Below are 16,983 nucleotides of genomic sequence, written 5' to 3' on the forward strand. Positions count from 1 at the left end.
GTGGTTTGGGGCTGGCCTGGGGGTGAGGGAAGGCCTGGGGCCCCACCAGGCACAATGGCATCTCTCTCCAGGGCAGGCCTGGCCACCCTCCTTCCCCTCACCCTGGTCCCTGGAATAGACCCACTGCCGGCCTTCTTCTCCTGCAGGATCAGTTTGTGGAAGATGAACAGGAAGTGCCTTAAGAGGTTGGCTGATGTTGGGAAGGGGTGGGGTGGCATGGGTTTCTACACACAGGAGTTATCTTCAAAGTCAAAATGTTAGTTGCTCAGTCATGTCCAACTCTTTGTGATCCTATGGACTAGAGCCTGCCAGGCTCTTCTGTCCATGGGATTTCCTGGACAAGAATACTAGAATGGGTTGCCATTCCTTCCTCCAGGGGATCTTCCTGACCCAGGTACTGAACCCGGGCCTCCTACATTGCAAGCAGATTCTTTACCACCTGAGCCATGACATTCTCTAATGGGAACTGGGACGAGGATCTCTGGCCCCCAGCTCAAGGCTGTTTGAATGACCGCATGACATCTAATGGATTTTATCCATCTCTAGCACAAAACAGAGCCCACATAACTCGCCCAAAGTCAAAGAGCAGTGAAGAGCTGGGGCTGTGACTGGAACCCACAGGGTCTGACCCCAAAGTCTCCTTCCCTCTGGCCCATGATATCTGGGGTTAGGATGAGATCTGTCTTCTCACAAGCCCCCTGCCATCAGCCTCTCCTCTTCACCCCATTGATAGCAAGTCTTGCCTATCAAAACAGCATGATCTTTAAAAACACAGATCTCACCCTGTCTCCCCCATTAAGCACCTGCTTTAATGTCTTCCCTTTGTCCTCAGAATAGTATCGAAATTCCCTCTTCTGGCCCTTGGGGATCTGGCTCCTGCTGCTCCAATTCTCTCACCTCTTCTCCCAGCTGCATCCCAGGGTCCAGTTTGCTGCTTCATCTGATCAAGCTGGGATGAATGTGGGCTCTAGGAAGACTTGGGTCACAGGTTTCGACACCATCAGGGTGTTCTCTCTCTCTCTGTTTCACCCTGCATAACAGCACTTCCTTTCCAACCAACTCTGTTAAGAAGCAGACATACTGTGAACTGTTCAGCATCCTGATAGCTCCTTGTCAGATAATATACAAAGGCTCTTCCCTTCCAATTCCAATAGAAAGATCCTAGGGAAGGACTCAGATGGTCCATCTTGGGTGATCAGGAAGGAGGTATTAGAATCCTGTGACTGGATTGGGGGAGGAGCCTCCCCAAATAAGAGTGTGGATAGCACACACAGGTTCAAAAGGAATCCCTGTTTCCAGGTTATCCTTTCTTAAACTACTGTCCTCTCTTCTATAACTTAAACATGCTGTTCCCACTTTCCGGAATGCTTTTCCCTATTCTCTGCCTATAGTGGCCCAGCTCAGATTTTAAGCCCTCCTCTGAATGGCTCTCCTGGTCCCCTCTGTTGCTCCTAGCATTGTACGTTCTTCTGTAATTCAACCTTTTGTATTGCAAAGATCTGTTTCTGAGCCTTTTATCCCACTGGTCAGTAAGCTTCTTGAGCCAGAGACCACATTGCAGTCATCTTTGCATTCCCAGCCCCTAATACAGCCCCCACAATACATGCTTTTTGAAGAAGAAAGTGAGAGAAATAATGATGGTGAAGACAATGGTGATGTGATGTGGTTGACTACTGACCTATAATAGATGTTCAGTAAATGTTGAGCCTTCAAATGATCACCACGACAATTTTTACCATCATCACGACCATTCCCACCACCATTGCTGCTGCCTCCGTCACAAAGACCACGCCTCTCATTTGCAGGGTCCAACCAAGAATACAAATGGAGCCTACTTACCATATCCTAAATATGTAAAAGCTATAAATCAAACTAAACAAACTATTAAATAAATATCTTCTATCTTCCTACTTTGACAAACGTAATTTCTTAATGAAGGCCAAATTTTAAAATTTCTGACTTCTCTGAATTCTGTGCCAGAACATAGAAGCTCAGGAAGGGCAATCCCCAGGTTCCAACTCTTGGCCCACCTCTCTTCTCATTCCAGCTCTGCCTGAACTATGAGGGGGGGCCTCATACACACACGGACTTGGTGGAAATACCCTAGCCTGCATGTCTTTGGTGATTTTAAAACATGTCTAACATGTCTACAAGTGCTTTTATACTGCTGTCATTGAGAGGTGTGGCCCATGTCCCCTCCCCTTACATTTGGGTAGGCTGTGACTCATTTGTAACCAGTAGATTATGCTAGGTGACTTCCAAGGCTAGGCCAGGGAAAACAACACAGCTACTTCTCTGTTTACTAAGATATTTGCTCTAAATAAGAAATCCAACTACTCTGAGGCCACCATACTGTGAGGAAGCCCAGAGCACATGGGGAGGCCATACATAGATGCTTCAATCAACAACCCCAACTGACCTAGCCAACTGCCGGTATCAACCATCAGATATACAGATAAAGACCCCTCCAGATGACTCCAGCCCCCAGTTACTGAGTCGTCCCAGCTGAGGACCAGACATTATGGAGCAGAGATGCACCATTCCTACTGTGTCCCATACAAGTTCTTGACCCACAGAATTCACAAGCATTAAAAAACAATTGTTTTACAAATAGTTCTGAAGTTTGTATTGAAATACAAAAAACCTAATCGACAAAACAATCTTGAGAAAGAAGAACAAAGCTAGAGGTGTGGTGCTTCCTGATTTCAGACTATACTACAAAGCTACAGTAAGCAAAAACAAAAACACACACGTAAATCAGCGGAACAGAAGAGAGAGAATGAACCCACACTTTTACAGGTAATTAGCATACAATAAAGGAAGCATACAATAAAAGAATGTACAAGGGGGAATAGACATCCTCTTCAATAAATGGTATTGGGAAAGCTGGAGAGCTACATGAAAAATAATCAAACTGGACTGTTTTTTCATACCATATTCAAAAATAAAGTAAAAATGGATTAAATAGTTAAATGTAAGATGCGAAATCATAAAACTCCTAGAAAACATAGGCAGTACACACTCTGACATCAGTCTTAGCAATATTTTGGGGGATGTGTCTCCTCAGGCAAGGAAAACAAAAGCAAAACTAAACAAATGGGACTACATAAAACTAAAAAGCTTTTGCACAGCAAAGGAGTTTATCAACAAAATGAAATGGCAGATTAAGTGAATGGAAGAAGATATTTGCAAATGATACATCTGATAAGGGGTTAATATGCAAAATATACGAAGAATTCACATAACTGAACATAAAAAAAAAATTAAAAAATGAACAGAGGGTCTGAATAGTCATTTTTTCCCAAAGAAGATAGACATATGGCCAGCAGACAAATGAAAAGATGCTCAGCATCACTAATTATCGGGGAAAGGCAAATAAAAACCACCATAAGATATCACCTCACAACCATCAGCATGGGTATTATCAAAAAGACAACAAACAACAAGTGTTGGAAAGGATGTGGAGAAAACTGAACCTTGGTGCACTGTTGGTGGGATGATAAATTGGTGCAGTCACTATGCAAAACAGCACGAGATTCCTCAAAAAATTAAAATTAGAACTACCATAGGAACCACAATTCCACTTCCAGGTATTTACCCAAAGAAACAAAAATACTAATTTGAAAAGATATGTACATCAGTGCTCATTGAAACATTATTTATAATAGCCAAGATATGGAGGCAACCTAAGTGTTCATCAACATACAAAACGGTAAAGATGAGATATATGTTCATACACACAGAACAGAGTATTTCTCAGCCATGAAAAAGAATGAAATCTTGCCATTTTTGATAACATGAATGGACTTAGAGGGCATTATGCTAAGTGGAATAAGTCACACAGAGAAAGAGAAATACCACATGATCTCATTTATATGTGGATTCTAAAAAACAAAACAAAATAAAAACAGACTCATAGATACAGGGAACCAGTGGGTGGTTGCCAGAAGGGAGGGACGTGGGTGGTAGGTAAAATAGGTTTAGGGGATTAAGATTACAAACCTCTAGTTATATAATAAATAACTCACAGGAATGTAATATACAGTACAGCATAAAGAATACAATCAACAACATCAGAATAACTTTATATAGAACAGATGGTTACTAGACTTGTAGTAGTAATCGTTTCATAATGTATACAAATGTCAAATCATTGTGAGCAACCTGAAACTAACATAATATTGTACATCAATTACATTTCAATAAAAAAAATGTAAAATCCCCTCCAAAAATATTTGTTTTAAGCTAAGCTTTGGCATAATCTGTTATGTAGCAATAGTAACTAGAAAAATGCCCCAGTTTCATCCAAACCCTCCTCCCTCTGCCCATTCCCCCAGGCAAACACCCCAGGCTTAAGAGAACAGATCTGGGGAAGAGGACTGCACAGTCCTGGAAGCAGACTTGGGCCGTCTGGGCAGAGAATTCCAGAATCCTGGGTTCCCTGGTCTAAGAGTGGGATAAGTACACATCCTTTTGAACCTATGGACTCCTTGCACACATGGGTAGGGGTGCAGCTGAAAAGGGGTCAGAGTGGGGCCCTCTAGAGGGTGTGGTCCAGGATGGTGGTCCCCCCTGCCTGGATCTAAGGGGGGTCCTACGCTTCACTATCACCACCATCACCACCCATTACTACCAGCACTGGTGACGTAACTGTCCACCTTGTCTCATTGTACTCTCAAAAAGATCCCAGTCTGATGAGGAAGAAAGCCATAAACATGACAGCTGAGGGGGACAAGCACTCTGATAGAAAAAAGCACTGAGGGGCTGTGAGAGACCATGGTGATGGGGGAGGGGTTTCAGAAAAAGCTTCCTAGAAGAGGGGATACCCAACTAGTGACTTTAAGGGAGTAGCCAGAGAAAGTGGGGAAATCACATTCCAGCCCTAGGAAACAGCATGTTCAGAGGCCTGGAGACAAATAAGTGTGGTACATCTGGAGAAGTGCAAGCAGATCAGCCCAGCAAAACAGTCGGGCTGGGCAGTGGAGGCGGGTGGTACAGCCAGCCAGGAGCAGGAACAACAGGCTCTAGAGGAAAGCCTGGAGAGGTAGGCAGATACCAGCCCTTCCAGGGCCCTCAGAACAGGGATGGGGCTCAGGGAGGATGCCCTCCCATGGCTGTCAATGCTGATGCCTATTCTGATTGCCCAGAGCCTATGCCAAATCAGTAGTAATTCTGAATATCACTCCCATTTTTTTTTAAAGCCTGAAAGTGTTTTCAGCAAAGAGGTGACTCAATCAGATTCGTGTTTTACAATGATTCCTCAGGCTTCTGTGGGAGACAAAGCCTTGGAGGGAGCCAAGAATGGAAGCCATCCATGAGTAATTTATCATAGCTATCATGAGAGAGATAATGGCAGTGGGGACTAGGGTGTGGCAACAGAGATGGAGAGAAATAGATGGGGTTAAGCACCATTCAGAGGGTAGAATCAAGGAAGGCAAAGGTGAGACATGGCCTCTATATTCAGAGAGCTCACAGTGCAAGAAAGAAGAAATATGTGGACATGCATAGCAATTAAAACGAGCTCATTTCATCCTCATCATGAATCTCAGAGACAGATACCAATATTTCTCTTTTGCAAATATTCTGCGGCAGATGCTGTTGGTTGCCCCCTTGGCAGCCATTCCCCAACCTCCTCTTTGCTAACAGAAGCCCATTTGGTTAGGTGTTCAGCAACTGGAGTGAACCATTGCTGACCAAATGCGGCTTTGGCAACCCAACACTCCTCTGCCAGTGACTGGTCTAGGGCTGGGCCTCAACCCCATTTCTGGTAGGATGTCAGTGGGGGAGGGGCACAGGGCTTTTCCTCCACATTGTAGAGAGTCACAGGAGAAGAGAGTCTTCTTGCTGCTGCCCTCCCTCTCCTGCTTCCTGCTTCAGATGCTATCAGTTAAGGACATAAGACGTGGAGTGGAAGCAGCCATCTTGTGACCATGAGGCAGAGGCTTATGAATGTCAGTAATGCTGAGGAAGGCTGTAGGTAACTGAATTGATGAACCACATTGAGCCAATCTGGGGACCACTTACATTTTTTTTAATTAAGAAAACAACATATATCCTCATAACTTAGGCCACTGTAGCAGTACTGCCGATGACCCTCTCATCCCTTCCATATTTTCATACTTGTACGCCTCCAATGTGCTTTCACTCCCAACAGTCAGTATCAATTTTTTCTTATCAGAAGACTACCCTCAGGTTGCTGGAGCCCACATTGCCTGTGAGTGTGGAAAGCCAGAAAATCCTGGGAATTTACACACTCCCTCCCACTCAAAGGTGCCCCTTAACCAATGACGGATGAGTATGGAGGTATTGGTCCTCCAGCTTCCTTGCATTGATCTGTATAGCTCTGAGGAGAGATCTGTACTATCCCCAGAAATCCTCTGCAAGATGGCACCGAAGTTCCCTTTTGTGGGACTTGGCCTGATATCATACTTGCCCTCTCAGTCCCACTTCTCTACTTCCTTACTACTGGTTTGTCTTGGAAATACTTCCTAACACAACATTTTCACACTACTCCTCATCTCAAACTCTGCTGCTGGAAAGCCATCATTGGTCAATTTTCTGTACTTGCAACCTAAAGCATCCTAACAGATATAACCCAGCAAGGTGAAGGTCTCATAGCAAGTTTGCTCAAAGGTAGGTTTCCTGCTTGCAAATTCTATTTTTTTAATTCACTAATTAACAAGCAGAAGATTAAAAACTTAATTTTGTAAAGTGCTATATTCTAAGCATAATAACAATGGTAACTAACGACAACCATTTACTGAGCACCTCTCATGAGCCTGGCACCAGGCTAAGGCTTTATGTTACATGTGTGTGTATCAGGTAACTTCAGTCGTGTCCAACTCTTTGCGACGCTATGGACTGTAGCCCGCCGGGATCCTCTGTCCATGGGATTCTTCGGGCAAGAATACCGGAGGGGTTTCCATGCCCTCCACCAGGTGAATCTTCCTGACCCAGGGATTGAACCCATGTCTCTTGCATCTCCTGCACTGGCAGGTGGGTTCTTTATCACTAGTGCCACCTGGGAAGCCCCAGGCTTTACTTTCAGTTTCAGTTCAGTTCAGTTCAGTCATTCAGTCATGTCCGACTCTTTGAGACCCCATGAATCGCAGCATGCCAGGCCTCCCTGTCCATCACCAACTCCCGGAGTTCACTGAGACTCACGTCCATCGAGTCAGTGATGCCATCCAGCCATCTCATCCTCTGTCGTCCCCTTCTCCTCTTGCCCCCAATCCCTCCCAGCATCAGAGTCTTTTCCAGCGAGTCAACTCTTCGCATCAGGTGGCCAAAGTACTGGAGTTTCAGCTTTAGCATCATTTCTTCCAAAGAAATCCCAGGGCTGATCTCCTTCAGAATGGACTGGTTGGATCTCCTTGCAGTCCAAGGGACTCAAGAGTCTTCTCCCACACCGCAGTTCAAAAGCATCAATTCTTCGGCGCTGAGATTTCTTCGCAGTCCAACTCTCAAATCCATACGTGACCGCTGGAAAAACCATAGCCTTGACTAGACGGACCTTTGTTGGCAAAGTAATGTCTCTGCTTTTCAATATGCTATCTAGGTTGGTCATAACTTTCCTTCCAAGGAGTAAGCGTCTTTTCATTTCATGGCTGCAGTCACCATCTGCAGTGATTTTGGAGCCCAGAAAAATAAAGTCTGACACTGTTTCCACTGTTTCCCCATCTATTTGCCATGAAGTGATGGGACCAGATGCCATGATCTTTGTTTTCTGAATGTTGAGCTTTAAGCCAACTTTTTCACTCTCTACTTTCACTTTCATCAAGAGGCTTTTGAGTTCCTCTTCACTTTCTGCCATAAGGGTGGTGTCATCTGCATCTCTGAGGTTATGGATATTTCTCCTGGCAATCTTGATTCCAGCTTGTGCTTCATCCAGCCCAGTGTTTCTCAAGATGTACTCTGCATCTAAGTTAAATAAGCAGGGTGACAATATACAGCCTTGACGTACTCCTTTTCCTATTTGGAACCAGTCTGTTGTTCCATGTCCATTTCTAACTATTGCTTCCCAACCTGCATACAGGTTTCTCAAGAGGCAGGTCAGGTGGTCTGGTATGCCCATCTCTTGAAGAATTTTCCACAGTTTATTGTGATCCACACAGTCAAAGGCTTTGGCATAGTCAATAAAGCAGAAATAGATGTTTTTCTGGAACTCTCTTGCTTTTTCCATGATCCAGCGGATGTTGGCAATTTGATCTGGTTCCTCTGCCTTTTCTAAATCCAGCTTGAACATCTGGAAGTTCAGGGTTCACATATTGCTGAAGCCTGGCTTGGAGAATCTTGAGCATTACTTTACTAGCGTGTGAGATGAGTGCAATTGTGCAGTAGTTTGAGCATTCTTTGGCATTGCCTTTCTTTGGGATTGGAATGAAAACTGACCTTTTCCAGTCCTGTGGCCACTGCTGAGTTTTCCAAATTTGCTGGCATATTGAGTGCAGCGCTTTACTTTAGTGACCTCTTAATCTTTACCAGAACCCTACAGAGTAGGTACAATTGTATCAGTTTTTTAGACTGAGTAACAAACTACCACAAATTTAGCAGCCTAAAACACATTTATTATGGGTGGGGCACTGGGTAAAATAGGTGAAATGGGTGAGATGGATTAAGAAATACAAACTTCCAGATATAAATAAATTGCCGGACATAATCTACAGCATTAAGAATATAGTCAATGATACTAATAATTTCGTATGGTGGCAAATGGTTACTGGACTTGTCAAGGTGATCATTTTGTAATGTATATGATTGTCAGGGCACTATATCATACACCTGAAATGAACATAATACTGTACATTAACTATTCTTTTAAAAAAATACATTATCACACAGTTTACATAGGTCGTAAGTCTGAACACAGGTTTGCTGGGTTTTCTGCTTTAGTGTCTCACCAGTTCATAATCACCATGTCAGTAGGGGCTGAGGTCTCATCAGAAACTTGACTGGGGGAAAGATCCACTACAAAGCACTCTTGGGTTATCGGCAAAACTCAGCTCCTTGTGGTAAAAGGACCGAGGTCCCTGTTTTCTTGCTCACTGTCAGCTAGGGGCCACTCCTGGTTTCTAGAGACCACCACATGCCCTTTACATGGGCCCTCTCACAACACAGGGCTTCCCTTGTGGCTCAGCCGGTAAAGAATCCACCTGCATCGTGGGAGACCTGGGTTCAGTCCCTGGGTTAGGAAGATCCCCTGGAGAAGGGAAAGGCTACCCACTCCAGTATTCTGGCCTGGAGAATCCCATGGATGTATAGTCTCACAACATAACAACTTACTTTTCAAAAGTCAGCAATAGAGAGTCTCTGACTCCAAGGAGGGTCTGGTTCATTTTAGGAAATTTTACTTTATTAAATTAGGCCCAGGTAAGATAATCTTCCTCTTGAGTAACTCAAAATCAACTGATTTGAGACCTTAATCACATCTGCAAAATCCCTTCACCTCTGACATACTCCACTGGCCAGAGCAAATCACAGGTTCCACTCACACTCAAAGACGGGCATTGTACAGGATATAAAATCACAAGGGCCATCCCATAGTCTATTCGCTACATGAATATTATCCAAACAGCATTGCTGTGGCAACTGAGGCAAAGAGGGATTTTAGTAATTTTACCCAAAATCATAGGCTTCCCAGGTGGCTCAGGGGTAAAGAATCCACCTGCCAGTGCAGGAGACTTAGGTTTGATCCCTGAGTCAGGAAGATCCCCTGGAGGGGGAAATGGCAACCCACTCCAGTATTCTTGCCTGAAAAACCCCATGGACAGAGTAGCCTGGTGGGCTATGGTCCATAGAGTCACAAAGAGTTGGATACAACCGAGTGACTGAGCATGTACCCAAAGTCATACTGCCAATGAGTGGAGGTAGAATTTCAAACCCATGCCCTCTAGTTCAAAGTCTGAAGTCTTAACCATGACACGGCAGTGACTGCCCCCAATCACTTTCCCTTTCCTTAAGTCCCCGAATCCCCTCAGTAATCACAAGGAGGAAATAGAGGCTCAGAGAGGTTAAGGAACTTGCCCAAGGCCACACAATCATGGCAACAAATCAGGTTTATCAAACTTCCAAACTCAAGATCTTAACCAGTGTAGATAGTAATTAGTGCTTTAACAGAGGACTAAATAGTGCTAGAGTAGTTCATAGAAGACTGATGCAGGGGCAGGGTAGGGCAGGAATGGAGGTAGCCCTTCAACAGGATAATAAAGCAATGACAGAATTCGTCTTTTTGAAAATGGAGATGAGAGAGGGAGATGAGAGAGGGAGAAAGTGTTATGTCCAACTGGGACAAAGGCAAGGAAGCAAGAAAACACGGGTGTCTGGGACAGGGTAGGGATGCTGTTTTGGACCAAGATGGGGGACTATGAGAAAAGAGGCTGGAGATAAGGCCAGGACCCAATTTAGAACGTTAGGTTGAGGAGTCAGAGTTTTAATTTGAAGGCAACTGGGATTCACAGAAGGGTGTTGAGCAGCATCAGTCATGCACACACAAAAATGTCTTTAGAGGGGTTGGTTAATGGCCGTGTGTGGGAGAGGGGGCTGTTTAGAGTTTCTTGCTGCTAATACCCTTTCCCACAAAAGGGCACCTTTAGTCCTCCCAGAGCCCCAAAAGTGCGGGTGGATGAGCCAGGCTGTGCCCATTTTACGGGCAAGGACACTGAGGTCTAGTGAAGGACATGCTGCTCTATGAGGGGACTGAGGGGCTCAAAGTCCCTCTTCAGTCATGGTGCTGGGGGAGTAGGGACTAAGAATTACATTTTTTCCTGCAGACTATGGAAAAGTCATGGAGAAGGCAATGGCCACCCACTCCAGTACGCTTGCCTGGAAAATCCCATGGACGGAGAAGCTTGGTAGGCTGCAGTCCATGGGGTCCCTAAGAGTCGGACATGACTGAGCGACTTCACTTTCACTTATCACTTTCATGCATTGGAGAAGGAAATGGCAACCCACTCCAGTGTTCTTGCCTGGAGAATCCCAGGGACCAGGGAGCCTGGTGGGCTGCCATCTATGGGGTTGTGCAGATTCGGACACGACTGAAGTGACTTAGCAGCAGCAGCAGCATGGAAAAGTCATAGTCTTCATTCAACCTCTGCATACCCCATATTCGCCCACAAAAACCAACATGGGGACAGTTCCAAGTGTGGGTTCTGGGACCCCAGGCCATAGGTTGAGATTCAGCAGGTGTGGAGTAAGGCCGCCAGGCTTTGGCATTTTAAACAAGCATTCCAGGCAGAGCTGAAGGTCCTGACTACTCTTTATGAGGGCTCAAGAGTATAAGGGTCAAACCTCAGGTAGTAGAAGGCTGCTCATGGTGGGACCTTCTCCCTCAAGGTCCCCTCCTCATCTCCCCCCCAACCCCCAATCTGATGGCTGCCCCAGCCCCTCATATGGGCCCTCATCACAAGCCACTGCCTCCAGTCCCAACCCTTAAACTCCCCCCGCTATAGGACAGTTCCCAAGTGAAATTTCCAAAGAGCCAATCTGCCCTTTCTCACCCGTGTACACACACACACACACACCGCCACACCACCCTCCACCACCACACCAACCCCCGACCCCTGTTCCCTGGCCTGTCCCCTAAGAAGTGTTTTCAGTGCCTTGCCCCAGGGCTAGCCCTCCTATTTTCTGATGGAAACCCTTCCAGCACCCACGTTAATGGCGGGCTGACCGGGTGAACGCTATTATTAACTGACACATCGAGGTTCAGAGCGCCAAGAACGTGCCCCGGGTCCGTCCACTGTAAAAAGGCGAGATTCGAACTCAAGGCGGCTGCTGGGGAAGGCTCCAGTTCCCGCAGCAGCCAGCAGGGGTACGCGGAGCCCGGGGGATCCGCGAGGCTGAAAGGCGGGGGTCGGGGCGGGGACGCTGGAAGAACGGGGGCTTTGATTCCCATCTCCCGGCGCAGACCCAGACACTAATTAAAATCGCCTGGGCCGCGGGGGCGGCGGGGCGGGCACAAAGCCGGCTTTGACCTGGCGGCGGCGGCGCTGGCGGGCGCGGGGCCGCGCGGCACAGGGGCCGCTTGTGGGACGTGTTTGTTTTCGCTCGTAAAGCGCAGCAGCCGAGTGGTGCCCTGGCGGCGAGGGGGGCCGGGGCCGGGAGAGGGCCCCTGAGGCCACGACCGCCCGCCCCTGCCCGGCCTGCCCCCCGATCGGCGGCTCTTGCCACCCCTCACCCCACTCGGGGGGCCCCCTAGAGCCCCATCTCTTCCCTCTCGGAGTGTCCCCATGCGGTCCATGGTAAGGATGGTAACCTAGTAGTATCACTAAGAGTTCAGATTTGTTGAGCGCTTACCGTAGTACAGGCCCTGGGCTAAAACTTCTCCCACTGACTTGATGCCTCCTACCCTCATAGCTCAGTTGGTAAAGAATCCGCCTGCAATGCAGGAGACCCCGGTTCGATTCCTGGGTCGGGAAGATCCCCTGGAGAAGAGATAGTATAGTCTATCCACTCCAGTATTCTTGGGCTTTCCTGTCGCTCGGCTGGTAAAGAATCTGCCGGTAATGCAGGACACCTGGGTTCTAATCCCTGGCTTGGGAAGATCCCCTGGAGAAGGGAAAGGCTACCCACTCCAGTACTCTTGCCTGGAAAATCCCACGGACGGAGGAGCCTGGTAGGCTGCAGTCCATGGGGTCACTAAGAGTCGGACACGACTGAGCGACTTCACTTCCACTTTTCACTTTCATGGAGAAGGAAATGGCAACCCACTCCAGTGTTCTTGCCTGGAGAATCTCAGGGACGGGGGAGCCTGGTGGGCTACCGTCTATGGGGTTGCATAGAGTCGGACACGACTGAAGCGACTTAGCAGCAGCAGCAGCAGCATAGTCCATGGGGTCACAGAGTCGGACAGGACTGAGCGACTTTCACTTTTCAACTCTATTAATAGCCCCATTTTACAGATGGAGCCCGGGGAGGTTGAGTGCCTTGCCCAAGGTCACAGAGTTCTAAATGAAGAGCCAGGCCTGGAATCCAAAACCAGTGACTGCAGAAGCTACAAGAGGCTGCCTCTCAGCAGAAGGGGACCAAGGCTCGGGCCAGTGGGAAGTGTCACAGGATGATGGCTTTCAGCAGGAATTATTTTCCTGGTCAGAACCTGCTCCCTGCCTGTCAAGCAGCAGGTCAGAGTGAGCTCCCCAGTGCTGGAGTATTCAAGCAAAGACCCAGCAGGAGCCAGGGCGGCTGTCTGAGGTCCCTTCCAGACCGGACACCAGGTCCCCTGGGAATGTACCCGTGGCACTGCCCTCCAGGGGAGGCTTTCATCCTGGACTGTCCTGGGTGGTGGGGTAGAATGGAGTAGTGTGTGTGCCTGCGGGGGTGCAGGTCTGTGTGGGTGGGTAGGGACTAAGGAAAGATGGGAGCCTCCTCCTGGGGAGCCCCTGTGTTTGGAAGGTCCCCCTGGCCGCTCAGGTCACAGAATCACTGAACTGTAGGCCCACTCTCTGGGCCTTTACACCAGGGCCTCCTGTGATGAGAACTTGCTCCTACCATGTAGAAGTCCCTTCCAACCACTTTTTCACCTGACTTCTACTCATCCTTCAGTTGTCAGCTCTAAGCAGGTGGCACCCTCTCAGCACCCTGGGAAGATACACTGATTGAGCAGTATTTCAATTCAAGGCATTTCCGGTGCCTTGGGATCAGAGTTCACCCTCAGTCAGAACAGACTCAGTGAAGATCGGGCAGGGGACTTGGGGTGAGGGTGGGCATCATTAGAGGGATACAGAGCCTGCTGGGAGCCTGGGTTCATCACGTGCATGCAGTGGGGGGGTTGGGGGATGACAGACCAGGCAACTGACAGTTTCCATCCAGTGGCATGAGCACTGACAGAAGGGTCCTGTGTCTGGGACCTTCCCCTCTGAGACTGGGCCTCTGTCGACCCTGGCTATAAGCCTCTTCACCTCCCTTCCCCCACATCAATCCCCCCACGTTTGCCCTGTGTCTGCAGATGCCTGGCTGGGGAGAGCTCTGACCTGGATGGAGCCCCCCACTGATCCCAGGCACCTGTGAGGAGAAGAACACTGATGAGGAGGAGGGGAGGAACAAGGAGGGAGGGAGTTCTTCTCAAAAACTCTCTGCCTCCCTAAGCCCTGGGAGCCAGAGTTTGGACAGAGACACTATTAACACAAAATTTGCAAACATGGCTTCTAAAAATAGCCCCAGCTGGCAAGGCCCACCTGGCACATGCTGCACCTTTGCGGCTGCTGGCCTGCTCCCCTCAGAGCGCCGCCTTGGTCTGTCAGCAAGCGTGTCACTCTGCCCTCCCCCTACCCAGCGTGAGGGCAGCCACAGCCCTGGGTCCAACCCAAGGGAGAAGCTGAGGCTTGTTCCAGTCTGATGGGGGCTACGGGGATGTGCAGGCCTAGGGGAAGGATGGTTTTGCCTATAAGGTGGTTGGAGGAGACAGTGCAGCCTACAGGGAGCTCCCCAAATCAGGGTAGAGGTCAGGGATGGGGGTGGGGGGGTTAGGACACATAAGTACAAAGAGACCAAAGTGGTATTTAAACGCCTACAAGAGAAAACAGCCCGATTAGAGTAAAACATACCAAGAAGATGAAGGAAGAAAACAGGAGTGGAGGAGGGCGGGACCTGGAGAATGGTTCATGGATCCAGATGCGGGTGAGCATGCGGTCAACTCCCAGCAAATCCTTAGGCCCTCAGAACTGAGAAGCAGCCTGAGGGCTCTTCTTATCCAACCCCTTCATTGAACAGATGAGGAAACTGAGGCCCAGAATGGTAGTCTGACTTGCTCCAGGTTCCTTAACAAGCCAGTGGCAGGACTGGGTCTGCTGGCCCAATGCCCTTTCCACAAAGCCCCTTGGTCTCCTCTGTTGGCTGATGGGGTGACCCTTGTTAATAATGAGTCTCAAAATGCTCCTTTTCCATTATTGGCCTATTCGGGAAAGATTTACTGAGCACCTGGTGCATGCCAGACTCTGGGTTCACAAAGGTGAACTGGACAGGCAGGCCCCTGCTTTCTGGTAAGTCCTGTTACACTCTAATGGCCAGAAGTGCTCAGGTGTGCACAGAGCTCTGCTGTGTTCAAGGTGCTTTCATGTGAACTCACAAAACAGAATCCATATTGTGTTTCCCAGGTAACAGTTGAAGAAACCGAGGCTTCAGTTAATGTCTTGTCCAAGGTCAGGCAGTAAAGTTGGGATTGGAGCCTCTGCTCATTACCCTAGGAGGCCTTGGATTCCTTCTCAATCAGCGAAGACAGCCTGTAGGAGGCGTCACTTACTTCTGGAAGCCTTCTGTCCTGGATGTCCATGTGGATGAGAGCTGAGAGGGCACTGGGACGTCCCATGACGAGAAACACCAGATTGCCCTCAGTGCCTCATCTTTGGCTGGATTCAGTGGCAGCCTCTGGACACGTTACACAGGTCGATCCTGGTCCTCAGAGAGTCATGGCAGAGCCTGGCTGTTCCCCACTAGGTAGCTTCTCCCTGACCCCCCTGTGAATCAGACCAGATGTGAAGGCCCTTTCCTGGAATAAAAGCCAGAGCTGCAATCTTCCTGGCCCTCACACAGGCCACATGCAGGATCTAGAGCAGGAAGGGCCAGTGGTCAGCAGCGCAGACATCTGACTTCCCTCCAGGGGGCCTGACTATGCCAGGTCCCTCACCAGAGCCCTTGGCATTGCCCACTGTGGTCTCTAGAACCCTAGGCTTACCCGGAGTAGGGAGCCTGCATGCCATTTCTTCCTCTTTTGACCTTGCCACAGTGAATTCTACTCTGCAGTGGGCTCGTTCCAGGTGGGCTTCTCTGGGGCCTGCACAGTCACTTTAGCCATTCCCCTATAGCCACAGGGGCACCTAACCACACCTGCACCTGCCCACTTGTTGCCTAGAACTTTCCAGAACACCTCGATGCCACAATTGCCTTGAGTCCTCATCTATCGCACATTTGGTTGGCTGAAAAGGCTTTGACCGTGAACCTAGGGAGTCACTGACTATTTCACTCTGTTCACACTCCGAGACTCATCCACAGTGAAGAGAGAATTCTTGCCCTGGGGAGCCTGCTACTCGCATAGCCCTTGCTGATAAAAATGGCTCCTGTGGACACATAAATTGCCAGGTTTGAGTTACATGCCCCTTCTACCCACCACACCTCAGGCAAAAAAAAACCCCATCTGTAGACTGGACCTCAGAGAGACTAGTGTTCACCCTGGCCTAGAAATCCTGCCCCCTAGGGGCACTCCAGGATAAGTAGTTGTTGTTCAGTCGCCCATTCGTGTCCAACTCTGCAACCCCATGGACTGCAGCACACCAGGCCTCCCTGTCCTTCACCATCTCCTGGAGTTTGCCCAAATTCATCTTCATTGCATCAGTGATGCCATCCAGCCATCGCGTCTTCTGAAGCCCTCTTCTCCTTCTGCCCTCAATCTTTCCCAGCTTCAGGGACTTTTCCAATGAATCGTCTGTTCACATCAGATGACCAAAATACCGGAGCTTCAGCATCAGTCCTTCCAGTGAATATTCAGGGTTGATCTCCCTTAAGATTGACTGGTTTGATCTTTTTGCTCTCCAAGGGACTTTCAGGAGTCTTCTCCAGCACCATAGTTCAAAGGCATCAATTCTTTGGCATTCTGCCTTCTTTAAGGTCCAGCTCTCAGAACCATACGTGATCACTGGGAAGACCATGGCCTTGACTATATGGACCTGTGTCAGCAGAGTAATGTCTCTGCTTTTCAACACACTGTCTAGGTTTGTCATCACTTTCCTGCCAAGAAGCAAACATCTTCTGATTTCATGGCAGCAATCACTGTCCACAGTGATTTTGGAGCCCAAGAAGAGGAAATCTGTCATTACTTCCACCTTTTCCCCTTCTATTTGCCATGCGGTAATGGGGCTGGATGCCATAATCTTAGTTGTTGTTGTTTTTTTTTTTTAATATTTAGCCTTAAGCTGGCTCTTTCACTCTCCTCCTTCACCCTCATCAAGAGGCTCTTTAGTTCCTCTTTCCTTTCTGCCATTAGAGTGGTATCAT

The sequence above is a fragment of the Bos indicus x Bos taurus genome, chromosome 15, assembly GCF_003369695.1.
Source record: "Bos indicus x Bos taurus breed Angus x Brahman F1 hybrid chromosome 15, Bos_hybrid_MaternalHap_v2.0, whole genome shotgun sequence".
Lineage (NCBI taxonomy): Eukaryota > Metazoa > Chordata > Mammalia > Artiodactyla > Bovidae > Bos > Bos indicus x Bos taurus.